The following is a 14426-nucleotide window of genomic DNA, read 5'->3' on the forward strand; positions in this document are numbered from 1 at the left end:
AATTATGTAGCATTTACAGAATTTATCCAGATTCTTAACTTTGACATTTTTATTGTTTTAGAAAATGATGAATGATGGATGTCTTATTTACTAATTTATTTTTTACTTGTGATTTGTGACAAGCTTTATTTCAGCAGTCCCCAACACGGTGCCCGCAGGCACCATGCCCGCATCCTGGCCGGCGGTCGAGCATCCGCCAAAATGTTGCTGAAATTCGGCGGCATTTCGGCGGCAACGCCTCTCAATGACACCGCTTGTCAACGACAAGCGGCGTTGCTGCCGAAATTCGGCAGCATTTCGGCGGATGCTCAACCGCCACCACGGTCCTTCGTCTGGCAGGTGCCAGACTAAAAGGTTGGGGACCGCTGCTTTATTTGGATGAAAAATTAATTAAAATTCACACTTTTTTGTTAAATATAACAAGCTTAAATATGCTAGAAACATGAAAAAAGTTTATTAAAACATGTTTTGCATTTCAAGCTAACTCATTTGATAAAGTTAGTAAATTAAACTGTAAAAAGCGACAAAGAGTCCTGTGGCACCTTATAGACTAACAGAAGTATTGGAGCATGAGCTTTCTTAGGTGAATACCTACTTCATCATGTGTCTGATGTAGTAGGTATTCACCCTACTTTTTGCAAAGAAATCTTAGGGTCCAATACTTCCGCTAGTCTATACGGTGCCACAGGACTCTTTTCGCTTTTTACAGATCCAAACTGTAGCGGGGTGGTGACCCGCTCCTGCCCTGAGGGGGTTAAAAAGCAGCCCCGGAGAGGGCTGCAGCTCTAAAAGCTGGGCTGATTGGGGAAGCAGCTGAAGCTGGGCCATGCCCCAGTCAGGCCACAGCTGGCCTGTATAAAAAGGCTGTGAGCCAAGCACCCAAACACTCCCTCTGCCTGTAGAGGGAGAAGGACCTGGATGCAGGGAGCTAGAGACAGGGTACCTGAGTAGAGCAGGGCTGGGGAAAGGCTGAGGAACTGGGGAGCTCCAGCCTGGAAAGCCCCAGATTGCGGCCTAGCATTAGGCCAACAGGTACGAGGGGTTGCAGAGGGCAGCCCAGGTGTAGGCAAAGGCAGCAGGTCCAAACCCAACCTTGCCAGTGATGAGTAGGCTGATACTGCAGTCTGCCCCAGGGCATGGGGGCTAGATGATGACTGGCAATAGCCTTATAATGAGGTGAGGTGGGGATAGTGGGTGAGGTTTCCCAGGGAGGGGAGACTCTGAGAAAGGGGTTACTGCCAGGACGCAGCACCCCAGATAACAGGGCACCAGAGTCCAGGGAGGGACATGGGGGGCCAAGCAGTAGTGGATCACTGGCCTGTAGAGGGCACTCTGGGCTGGAAATCGAGCTAATTCCCTGAGAGACCGGCAGGAGGCACTGCAGGGGTGAGTTTGCACGCTTACACAGACTAACACAGCTACTCCTCTGATACTAAATTAAACTGATTACTTCTGGTCACTATGTCCTTCAACATTTTGGAACTAGTAGATTTCATCCTCTCATACTTAGTTTTCATCATAGATGGGAAGCAGAAAAGTAAGTTTTTTCTGCTTTTTCAACTCCCAATTGTTTTCTTAGCCTGGTCATTGAACTGAACTAGTGGAATAAACTGAAATGAAGAAATTATTCTCTCTCTAACTGCCTAAGAGGTTATTGCTGTCAAAATCTGGTTTAGCACTTCAACAAACTCTGGTTCCAGGTGCTTAGACAGTGATTTCTACCAGTTCAGTGACTTTCTTTAAAACTTGGCAGCAACTATGATCTACTTAACAATATCTTTTGTATTTAGTTTAATTTTTTTAATAGATAAGGAGTTAAGGCCATAACATAGGTTGCCAATTTCAAATATGTTTATTTAAAAAATGAGAAATTTATTAAATTTTAAAAATCTAATTTTTATGTTTTTAAATCAATGTTTATCTGCCCTAGCTCCTTATTAACTGCAAATGGAGTTGCAGATACTCAGCACTTGAGAAAAATCGAGCTCTTTCTAATTTCTAGATCCTTATTCTTCGTGAGGACCACCTGAGAAGACTCCTGCAAGGAGCACACTGCAGGATCAGGCCCAGGTGTCATCACAAACATTTTCTTTTGGGTTTTTTCAAACCCTTCTCATTTGTGGTCATATGTTGAAACTACATAAATATTAACTTCACAAAATTAAGATTTATACATCTCATCTCTTTTTATAATATACTGAAGATATTTTCTTTCAATGACTTTTCCAATTTCTAAGGTGCTTACCACTATGGTATCTCAGTGCTGCTCAACTTGTATTTCATTATGACCTTAAGTATTCCACATGCATCAAGTACTAAACTGTACATTTTTATGCATCTACCATTTGATTGAAAGTCACAAATATACTGCATATTTAATATTTGTACAAAAATTACAATGGTTATTTTAGTAATCACTGTTTTCAGGTTCTGCATTTATTCAGCCAACAATTATTCTTTATATGATATACAGCATGCTTAAGCTACAGTAATACATAGCATAAAACATGATGTCCCACAATGTATGTATTCATTTTAAATTTTAAAAAGCTGTTTAAATTCAACATAGATCCAAATTATTATTGCTGTCAAGTATCCCCACAGAGAAGCATGCAGTGAGCATCCAAATGCTTTCCAAATAAAATAGTATTGGTATCTCTTACAGAAACACATATCTGAGCATTTTTCAATTGAATGGTTTGTCATCTTATTAATTATTATTATTTATACATATTAAGACAAAACCAAATCTTTCAGTGTCTGAACTTCCAGGATTAAATAGTCTTTCTAGTTGTTGGCTGCTGGCCTGAAGATACTAGACTTTCAAACCCATCCTATTCTGGCTAGTATAAAGATCAGGAAAATGAAGCCATCTTCTTTGCAATCATAATCCCTGACCCATGCTGTTAGATACTTAGGAACATCTAAAGAAGCAAACTACCTTGTTTCAGCTCACAGCATGAATACAGCAGGGAGCTGCATCACATGACTACTAGCCCTACCTAGTCAGGTGACTCAACAGCTAATCTGATTTGGTGACTATAAAACTTTAATCAGTACAGCCTAATGCTATCACATTCCAGAACTGATGAACTGAGCTTTTGAATATAATGGCAGACACCAGTAAGAAGATTATGAACAGGAATGCCATTGATGACAATGCAGTTTTCTAATTATCTATCCTGTACATACACCAAGCAGAGAGAAATATTACTGAAAATAAACTGGACATACAGATTTAGGAAAAAAATGCATTGCAGTATTTTATTCAAATTTGGATCACTGCTTATGCTTTCATGCCATATGAAGACCACAGAATGATATGAATCCCTATTAACGCTTGGAAATTAGATATTTAAAATAATCCATCTGTAGTTCAAATCTGGCTCAGGTTGGTAATAGCCAAACATCATTAGCCTCTGATCAATTTTAAGTGGCTTTTTTATTTTTACTTTAGATATTTAGCTGCCTATCCAAAGCTGTATGTGCATTACACTGATTAAAAGGCAAATTATATTGGCATATGTAAAAAAAAAATACAAGAATGGAACCCCTAAAAAAAAATCCAACCCTCAGAACAGCCAACCACACACACACACACACACACACAGTGATTGGCGCAAGGTAACTGGATCTGAGATGTCCTACCTCCCAGGTGTGTCCTAATAATCAGGCTATAGAGTCATTCTCTCTCTCCCCCTCTGGCCCAATGACTGTTCCACGGTGGATAAACAGTCATTGGGACAGAGAGAGTGTGAGAATGACTCTGTAGTCCTGTGCTTAGGGCATCCACCTGGGAGGTGGGAGACCCACAGTCCAGTTCCCCTGCTCCAATCACTTTCATTATTTTCCCACAGTAGAATAGCTTCAACAGAAGAGATTGATTTTCCCACATCAGAATATCCCATAGCTCAGTGGTCAGCACACTCTCCTGAAAAGAGAAGACCCGCCCCCCCACCTCATTCAAATCCCTTCTTCTAGAGAGGGAGAATTAAACCTGTGTCTCCCACATCCCACGTGAGTGCTATAACCACTGCGCTAAAAATTACAGAGTGGGCTCCTCCTCCAGCTATTTTGTGTGCAGTGAGGCAAGCATCTAACTCATTCCTGCAAGAAATGCTTTAGATGCCCAAGACACCTGACTCCAGGCAGCGAGTTCCTGTTTGTGAATCACTAAGCAGACAGGCGCCTCCTTGCAGTATGGACTTAGGCACCTATGTCCAAGAGAAGAGTGGGGCTTAGTACACATCCCTGTCATTGGCATCTCCCAGGGGCCAGCATAGGTGGCTCCCCAACTAACGTGCTTGGCTTTTGCGGATTGCATTCTCAGGCACCTCTCTCCCGCCATTCATTGTACAGGTAGCCAATAAGCCTATCTTGGCTTGTGGACTGAGCATTGTTCCTGTGATTTTCTAGCCACCTAAAAGACAAATGCTGTGACTCTCAGTATTGGAACACCTATGTTCTTTCATGGTTCATGGATCGCACCCTGTGAGCCTGGATGCTGTAGCTTTTTATAAACTGAAAGTACTAATTACCCCGATGAAGAGAGCTGGAAGGTTTTGAGTGTTACTCTATGGTAATGAGCTACAACCAGAGGGGGAGTAGCATATGCTTTGACTTTCCCTGGGGTGCTCGACCCTGACTCCACCCAGGTCCCGCCCCTTCCCCAAGGCCCCACCCCACCCTGCTCCACATTTGTCCTGCCTTTTCCTGCCCCCATTCCGCCCCCTCCCCCAAGCATGCCCCACCCTCGCTCCTCCCACTCTTCCCCAACATCTCCTGCACACTGGTAAACAGCTAATCCACGGTGGGCAGGAGGTGCTGGGAGAGAAGGGGAGGCACTGATCAGAGGGGCCACCGGTGGGCAGCAGCACAAAGAGCTGATCAGTGGGACTGCCGGTGGGTGCTGAGAACCCCCCGTTTTTTTTTCCCCATGGGTGCTCCGGGGCTGGGGCACCCAAGGACTCAGTGCCTATGCAGAGTAGTACTGTGAAAATGCCAGATTTGATGGTGGTCTATTTGATGCATTGCAGAAGGAGAAACTGAGGCAATAGTAGGGCCCAAAAACAGACCAGTAAGTCCTGCATCAGTAACCTTTTTGCCAGTTTCAATAAAGAGCGTAGGATTGAATGGACATGTGGAACTAACTTCTCACAACTAAGGAAACTTATGCTGCTGTCTAGAATACTTAAAAAAAAAAATCAGGTCTTCAAACCTACCAAATTTTGTACCTTTTGCAAACAATACATTCACTCATCAGAGTTTGAAAAAACAAATACTGTAAATTGCCAGCTACTTACTGAGCCAAAAAACTGTAATATGCGCTGGATAACCCTGAATATGTTTGCTAAGGTACAACTCTAACCAGGAGGCCTCAGAACGAGTATCAAATCTTGATCACTTTTTGTTTAGTTTTTTGCCAACTATCCTTTTGTCAAAAATTAATATGCACATAAAAACCTAAAAGGAATAAACAATTGTGTTCAAAGAGTTATTTAATCTGCATAATTTAATCAAAGAAGTATCTGTTTATCAAACTCATTTTTTCCAAGAAATGTATCATATAATGAGATGACTCAATGCATGCAAAAGCTACTGAAAAGGAGCCAAGTTCAACCCTGGTATAAACCCATTGACTTCAATAGGCTTACATCAGGGATGAATTTTGGCTCAAATAAAATCATTCTGTATGAAGAAAAGGTCCATGTAGAGGTCAGATGTCTACTTTTTTTGGAGGGGCGGGTGGGGCTATGCCTCTATCTGTCCCACTTCCTACTGTTCTGATCCTACTAATAAGTGAAACAGAAATAAGCCTTTTAACAATCAATGAAGAGCAGTTAACATGGAATGACACCAAGGACAGGGAGAATACAATACAACTGAAAGGGTCTAGAGTTTGCAGAAAAGAAGTTATCAGTGAGCACAGGAGGAGTGGAAGCCATTGGCATACAAGAGGAGGAGAACAAAATTGAATAAAAGTTTAAAAAAATGAAAACAAAAAAAGGACAATAACAGAGAAGAGACAAAGAAGAGAGAAGATGGTCAGTAAGTGGCAATCTTCCTAAGGAAGAGTGTTAGCCTGCTCAGGAAGCTGGGAGAGTGCTTAGTATTCATAGCAATTATGGATGAGAAGTGGTTGACCAGCTAGCTGTCACATCACAAGATGTGATCCAAACAAAATATGTCTTAGTGCAGATCTGCAAGATGACTTTGATCATGTACCACAATGAAGACAGAGAGGCCCATATCTGAAACATTTAAGTATTTCCCATACTTAGTAGAGCATTTAAGGTACATTTCTCTGATCTTCTACTGTTAACGAACCCAGTACACAACACAGATCTGGTGGGGGGAGGGGGAGTATCCAAGTTGGCTCCTGGGGTTCTCCTGTTGGCTGAGGTCACATGACCTGTGTGTTTAAAAGAAAACTTAGCTGAAGATAATTGAGGCCACAGCTCGTATTAAAAGTATAACCAGTCCATATTAAAAAGTATAACTGCATGCTAGCATAAGTTGTCTGTCATGCCTAGCGGCATCTATATTTGAACTCTTTTTCATATGAAGTTCTATAACTGTGTTAAGACCTTTGTACATTATAAATGTAACTGCCAGTGAACTGGTTATCTGGTTAAAATTTGTAGTTGCAAGAACATGATTAAGTCCCATCCACACTAAAAGTGTAAATGACTAACTGGTCGGGGGGGTGGGGGGGGAGGAAATTAGTGTTGTTACTGGGTCCTCCCCCACTCAGTTATATTTGTATGTAAAATAGTGTTATGATTAGTCTAACTCTGTTCCCTTTAACTGTCTTATATACACTAGCAATACAATGTCTTTATTAATCACCTGGAAAGAGTAGAGAGTAGAGAACATTTTCAGAAGACACAGTTATTCAGGTTAAACAAGACCAGAGAAGAGTGAGAATTTCAGGATGACCTCCCCAAACTAGGCAAATAGGCAACATGGCAGATGAATTCACTAGTGACAAATACAAACTAATTCACAATTTAATAATTGAGCTATTAAAGTTGGGTTCCATTAACTATATCAGCTCAAGAAAAAGATTAGGACTTAGTATGTACCAGTGGTCAAGAAGTCAAACAAATTACTAGGATGTATAAAGTGGGATGGAAAATAATACAGAAAATATAATGAAATTATATAAATCATTGGCACGTCCTCGCCTGGAATTCTGTTTTCAGTTCTGCTCACCTCATCACAAAGAATATAGCAGAAATAGATGGGGTTCAGTAAACTATTACGAGAATAGAATAACTGTCATATGGAGTGATTGAAATGACTGGTATTATTTACCTTAAGGAGGAGTTGAGTAATCATGATACAAGTATATAGGGTAGAAAAATATTTTTTTTTTATTTTAAATACAGGGTTTTTTTAAAATTACTTTAAAATTCAATTTGAAATTATGATAACCTATGCTAAGGCCTTAACTTCTTATAATCTATTAAAATAATAGAAATTAAAACAAAACATTAAATAGTACATATTTGCTGACAAGTTTTAAAAATATTCAGACTACTGAACTGGTGGCAGTCACTGGCTAAGCATCTGAAACCAGAGTCTGTTGAAGTACAAGACCATCTTTTGACAGAAGTAGCCTCTTCTCTAGTTACAGAATATTTTCTTCATTTTAGTTTATTCAACACTAAGAAACCAATTGGGAGTTGAAAAAGCAAGAAAACTTGATTTCTTCTTCCAATCTATGAAAAAAAATAGGAGAGAGTGGATGAGATCTTCTAGGTCGAAAATCTTGAAGGACATAGTGACCAATGACAATCAGTTAATGGTTTGAAAAACTTTTTTGCTGTGTATCCATAACATTTAAATTAAACAATTAAAATGCTGGTTTTCCATCCAAATGCAGCTGGTCACAAATCAGAAGTAAAAAATTAATCATCTAGTACAGGGGTCCCCAACGCAGTGCCCGCGGGCGCCATGGCACCCATGTACTGGCTGGCGGACGAGCATCCGCCGAAATGCCACTGACAAGCTGCGTCGTCACCAAAATACCGCTGATTTTCGGCAGTATTTCGGTGGCAACGCCTCTGGATGACGCAGCTTGTCGGCGGCATTTCGGCGGATGCTCGTCCGCCACCATGGTCCTCCGTGGCTCGTCGTCTGGCGCCTGCCATACGAAAAAGGTTGGGGGACCACTGATCTAGTAAATAAGAAGTAAAAAATGTAAAAATTAAGACTCTGAATGTGAGTTAAGCTATATAATTGACTATATAAATGCATGTACATTAGTGTATTTTCCTGTTTAGCAAAACAAAACAAAAAATGCCACCAAATTTAATATGAAGTCTATATTTAGCTGCAAATCAATATGTTAATGGTTCACAACAAACAAGAACCAACCTTTCTGTAGGAAAACAACTAAAATATAACAAATGCAAAACAAAATTAAAATTGACTATTTAAATCAAGGTTTCCTGCTTGACAATTTAAATTATGATGATTATCAGTGATTTAAATTGTCTCAATTTAAATCAATCCACCTTATATATATATACAAAATATTAATGGCATTGAAAAGGTAGATCAGGAGCTTCTGTTCACTCGATCTCATCATAAAAGGGGAGGGTAAAAAGAGGGAAGATTGAAAACTCATGTAGCACAAAATCAAGACGTTGAGAACAAAATTAATGAAGGAACAAAAAGACATGAAGAGAAGAAATTCTTTAATTGGCTATACACCAATTCTAGGAGCCTGGATAATAAACAAGAGGAATGGGTACTGCTCATTTATTATCATAAATTAGATCTATAACTGAAATCCGGTGGGATGATCTGCATGATTGGAATGTTAAAAATCAATGGTTATATCCTATATAAGAAGGATTGAGTAGGCAAAAGGGGAGGAGGAGTGGTTTATGTTAAAAATGACATTGCATGTTTACAAGTTACTGGTAACGTAGAAGGAAATGATCTGAATGCCTATGGATCAATGTCTTAACAAAGAAAGCACAAAATGGCATATTAGTTTATGTCTGCTACAAATCACCAAATCATATTTGGGAACAGAATGCCTGGCTCCTTATGCAACTAACTATAATATGAAGCAGAAAAAAAATCTGTGTGATTATGGGGGACTTTTATTTGAGTGGCATAAGGCCTCATGGTGCCAGTAATAAAACATCCTTGGAATCTCTAATTATAAATCAAAAAATGCTGCATCCGACATGGGAGAATTCAATATTAGACCTTGTCTTGACAGATAAAGAGGAACTCATCACAGAAATAAAAATTAACGTTTGTTTAGGTACAAGTAATCATGACTTAATCACATTTATAATGTGCCAACAGAATAAAGTCCAGACCAGTAATACATATACTTGGTACTTTAAAAGGGCCAATTTCACAAAGCTAAAAACAATTATGAGCCAAATCAGCTGAAAGGAAGAATTTAATCAGAAAAATGTGAATGATAATTGTGAATTGTATAAGAACACTTTATTAGAAGCCCAAAAAACCACAAGCACAAAATCGAGGAAGAAGGCCACATTGGTTAAAAAATCAACCTGGTTTAGAGGGGAAGTGAAGGGAGCTATAAAATATATAACAAATGAAAGAAAAGGGAAGCTGATAGTAATGAACATAAATCGGAAGTTAGGAAATATAGAAAATTGGTAAGGGAAGCTAAGAGATACAAAGAGAAGTCTATGAACAACAGAGTTAAGAACAATGAGGAGTTTTTAAAAGTATATCAGGAACAAAAAGAATCCTGACAATAGTATTGGTCCATTAGTAGATGGGGATCGTAAAATTATCAGTAATAATGCAGAAGAGTCAGAAGGATTCAATAAATATTTCTGTTCTGTATTTGGGGAAAAAACAGATGATGTAGTCAAATCGTATGATAACATTCTTTCCTTTCTACTAGCATCTCGGGAGGATGTTAAACAGCAGCTAATAAAGTTAGATATTTTAACATCAGCAAGTCCGGATAACTTGTATCCAAGAGTTTTAAAGAGCCCGCTGAGGAGCTTTATGAACCATTAAGGTAGATTTTAATTAAGTCTTGGAACACTGGGGAAGTTCCAGAAGACTGTAAGAAAGCTAATATTGGGCCAATATTTAAAGAGAGAAAACAGGATGACCTGGGGAATTATAGGCCTGCCAGTCTGACATCGATCTGGGTAAGATAATGGAGCAACGAATATAGAACTTGATTAATAAAGAATTTAAGGAGAGTAATATAATAGATATGGATTTATTGAAAACAGATCCTGTAACTAACTTGTTATCTTTTTTTAATGAGATTACATGTTTGGTTGATAAAGGTAATAGTGTTGCTGTAATATACTTTGACTTCAGTAAGGCATTTGGGTTGGCACCAAACAACATTTTGATTAAAAAAACTAGAACAATATATAATTAATATGGCACACATTAAATGGCTAACTGATAGGTCTCAAAACGTAATTCTAAATGAGGAATCATCATCAGATGTATATTTTTCTAATGGGATCCCACAGGGATTGGTTCTTCGCCCTACACTACTTAACATTTTTATCAAGAACCCGGAAGAAAACATAAAATCATCACCGACAAAGTTTGCAGATGACACAAAAATTGGGGGAGTAGTAAATAAGGAAGAGGACCCAGTCATTGATTCAGAATGATCTGGATCTCTTAATAAACTGAGTACAAGAAAACAATATGCATATTAATATGCCTAAATGTAAATGTAAATCTCTAGAAACAAAGAATGTAGGCCATATTTACACAGCAGGGGACTCTATCCTGGGAAGCTGTGACTCTGGAAAAAGATTTGGGGGTCATGGTCAATAATCAGGTGAACATAAGCTCCTAGGGCAATGCTGTGACCAAAATGGCTAATGCAGTCCTTGCATGTATAAGCAAGGGAATCTTGAGTATGAGTAGAGAGGTTATTTTACCTCTGTAGTTGGCACTGGTGTGAGTGCTGCTGGAGTACTGTGTCCAGTTCTATCATCCACAAGTCAAGGCGTTGTTGATAAACTGCAGCAGATTCAAAGAAGAGCTATAAGAATGATTAAAGGATTAGAAAACATGCTTTACAAAGAGAAGGTTAAGGAGTGATTTTATTACAGTCCGAGTACCCTCATGGGGCACAAATATTGAATAACGAGCTCTTCAATCTAGCAGAGAAAGGTGTAATACAGTCCAATAGTTGGAAGTTGAAGTTAGACAAATTGAGACTAGAAATAAGGTGTAAATTTTTAGCAGTGAAGGTTATTAGCCATTGGAACAATTTACCAAAGGTCAAGGTGGATTCTTCATCATGTGCAGTTTTTAAATCAAGACTTGATTTTTCCTAAACGATATTCTCTAGGAATTTTTTCAGGCAAATTCTATGGCATGTTTTATATAGGAAGTCAGATTAGATTATCACAATAGTTCCTTCTGGCCTGGAATCTATTAATAATACAAGAACAAAAGGCAAATTCAGTGAAAAGTTGCAAATTCAAAACTAATAAAATGAACACTTTTTCACACCATGCACAATTAGCCTGTGAAACTCATTGTCACAGTGTATCTTTGGGTTCAAGATTTTAGGATTCAAAATTGTTTAGACATATATATGACTAGCAAGAACCTCCAGAGTAAATATTAAAAAAAAATCATTAATTTCAGGAGGGATATAAAACCTCATATAACAGAGCTTAAACCAACCTCTAACTATTGGGGAGTAAAAGGAAACTTTTAGGAGGTATTTTACCCCATAAGTCCCTGCTGTGGACTTCTTGCTCTTGTTCTGAAATATCTAGTGCTAGAAATTGTCAAAGACGGGATATTAGACTTGATGGACGACTGATCTGATCCAATATGGCAATTGCTATGTTCTCAAAAATCAGTGTCGGAATACATATGCATGTAACCATGGCAAACAATGTGCTAACACAGGATTAAACTTGTAATGTGGATGAAACTTTAATACAAAAAGAGCAAGCATAGATAGAATGTAGTTTAAGTGCAAAAAGAAATCTACTATTCCTTGGGTAGGAGAATATAGGGCCCAAATGCACAGTCATTTTTTCAACAAGTGAGACATTATTTTTGTACTATAAACCACAAATTTTCTTCCAATTACGAAGAAATACCATAGGCTTTATAATTATTACGCCACAGGTTCCTTAGTACCGCATCAGTTATATGTCTTGTTATTTAAAAAAATACTTTCAAAATGTTATAAGTATAACTTGTACACAAAGCCTTTACTAGACACTCTTCCATCTTTTAAATGCAATTTCTTAAAATAAAATAAATGCCTGGCTACATTTTAATTTTAGCACCATATTCCTGAGTATAGGACCATCCCTGCAGTCCTTATTCAGACTCATTTCCAAATGGCTTCTAGATCAATCCCTATATAATTAAAGATCTGAACTGGTAAATTATAAACTATTTTTCATGTTGGTCTTGACCTTAAATACGCAGTATGAAACAAAACAGCAAAACGTAAACATTAAGAATAATCAGACTTTGCCAGTGACTAAACTTTACTTCTTGATGTTTACCCATATGTTTTTTAGTTAAATAATCTCACTAAAGCAAAGTATTTATAATACCGTATATATAAGGAAGGATGTTGCAGTGATTAGGGTGTTAGCCTACAACCTGGGACACCCAGGATCAGTTCCCTGCTGTGCCACAGATGTCCTGTGTGATCTTAGGCTCTCATTTAGTCTCTCTGTGCCTCAGTTCCCCTTCTGTAAATAGGGATAATAGTACTTCCCTACCTCACAAAAATGTTGTGAGGATAAAGATGTTAAAAGTTCTCAGATACTACCATAACGAGGGCCAGAGATATATTTGGGATATACGGGCCAAAAATAGCTAAAATTATGATTTTGGTGAGTCTTGTTTGAAGATAGGTTTAACAAGCCTTAATGACCTCTCACACTTGCTGGGAATTTATCTTTTAGAATGGTGAGCTCTGAAGATGCACAAATTTTTTGGTATAATTAATGAAGACTGAAAAATGGATTATTACTCTTGAAAAATAAACCATCACTGGCCTAAATATCAATTCTTAAAACCAGGAAAAACAACAACTATTATCCATGAATGTTTAGCCACTTATTCCTTTAATAATTTGAGATGGATCTTCCCATACAAAACAAGAAGTTATAGCAGATGTTGCAAACAGAATTTTATAATCACTCACTTGTTACAGTGCTCTGTGATGACAAGCACACTATAAATGGGACTTGTAAAACATAAATACCATTTTTGCTCCTTTCCATATGCTTTGCTATACCAATTTGATCTTGCAAAGTGCTTAGTACTCCAACCTTTATCTAGCAAAGCACTTAAGCATCTGCCTAATTTTAAGCAAATGAGTGATCTCACTGACTTTAATAAAGTCAATGGGCCCAGTCACATGCATAAAGTTAAGCCTTATGAAAGTGTTAATGGGATCATAGGCTTAGTAATCAGTGATATAGGCAACATTAAAGGCCTTCACAAGCACAGACTCATCAGAATTAGCAGAGACTCCATGAGATACAATGAAAGCAAATCACTCCACAGAAAACTCTGTCAGAACAACATGGCCCAAAAGGCTCCTCACAAAGGCACTGAGGCTCCCAATTAGGAACAATACACTTAGGGACATGCTTCACTTTAAGCATGTAAACAGTCCCATTGAAGTCAAAGCTCTTAGAAAAATATGCCTTGATTTAGTTGGTCTTATCAGTCTACATTGAAAATGAATAGGAGACTCCTGAGTGCACACAAGCTCCTTCTACAATAGTTCAGAAGACAGTCATTGTGTCTTTATCAACAATATTTTTCTTACATAGGTCCAATCTATATTGGACAAAACAAACATGTTAGCACCTTTCTCGTGAACCATGTTTAAATATGCTCTTGTTAGACAGAGCAACATGGTTTCCATGACCACTACAGAAGGGGCCTTAGTGTTGACCTCTTGTGTCTAGATCAGTGGTTTTCAACCATTTTTTATTTACGGGACCCTAAAAAATTTCAAATGGAGGCGTGGGACCACTTGGAAATCTTAGACCCCAGGTTGAAAACCACTGGATGAAACTGTGAATTACATTGCTTTTATTTCTTTCGAACAAGGTTATTTTCAGTTAGAAAACAATTTGTTTTCATAAGGTAATTTTGTGTGGTCAATATTTTCAGTTACGGCTACTTGAAAATAAATTCTTTTAAAAAATTGGGTATGTGTTTCAAATTTTAGCTACATCTATTGCCTTAAGAATAGTTCTTGAAAGTTTAACATGTTAAGAACATTCTGGAATATCGTATTAATGTTAAAAGTCCAGTTCTTATGCTGAAGATGTAGTTTATGCTGTTTATAATTTTGCTAACTAGTGTAAATCTCTTGTTCAGATTTACAATATGAATTATTGCCCTTTCTCTTCAATGGACAACAACTCAAACTAAAC

At 38.1% G+C, this 14426-nt stretch overlaps 1 protein-coding gene across 10 annotated transcripts in view; it reads right to left on the reverse strand.

The window, feature by feature from the left end:
• The window catches only part of IMMP1L (inner mitochondrial membrane peptidase subunit 1), an 80276-nt gene that overhangs the window by 57126 nt on the left and 8724 nt on the right, over positions 1–14426 (reverse strand). For 5 of the 10 annotated variants that reach the window (XR_005597790.1, XR_005597783.1, XR_005597782.1 and 2 more), the window contains exon 2: positions 10926–11029. The gene's annotated coding sequence lies outside the window, so the exon portion shown is untranslated. Of the gene's footprint in view, positions 1–10925; positions 11030–11265; positions 11425–14426 lie in introns of all 10 variants that reach the window. The other 5 variants (XR_005597788.1, XR_005597786.1, XR_005597789.1 and 2 more) reach the window with 3 other exon arrangements.

This window comes from Mauremys reevesii, linkage group 4, assembly GCF_016161935.1.
Source record: "Mauremys reevesii isolate NIE-2019 linkage group 4, ASM1616193v1, whole genome shotgun sequence".
NCBI classification, from domain to species: Eukaryota; Metazoa; Chordata; order Testudines; family Geoemydidae; genus Mauremys; species Mauremys reevesii.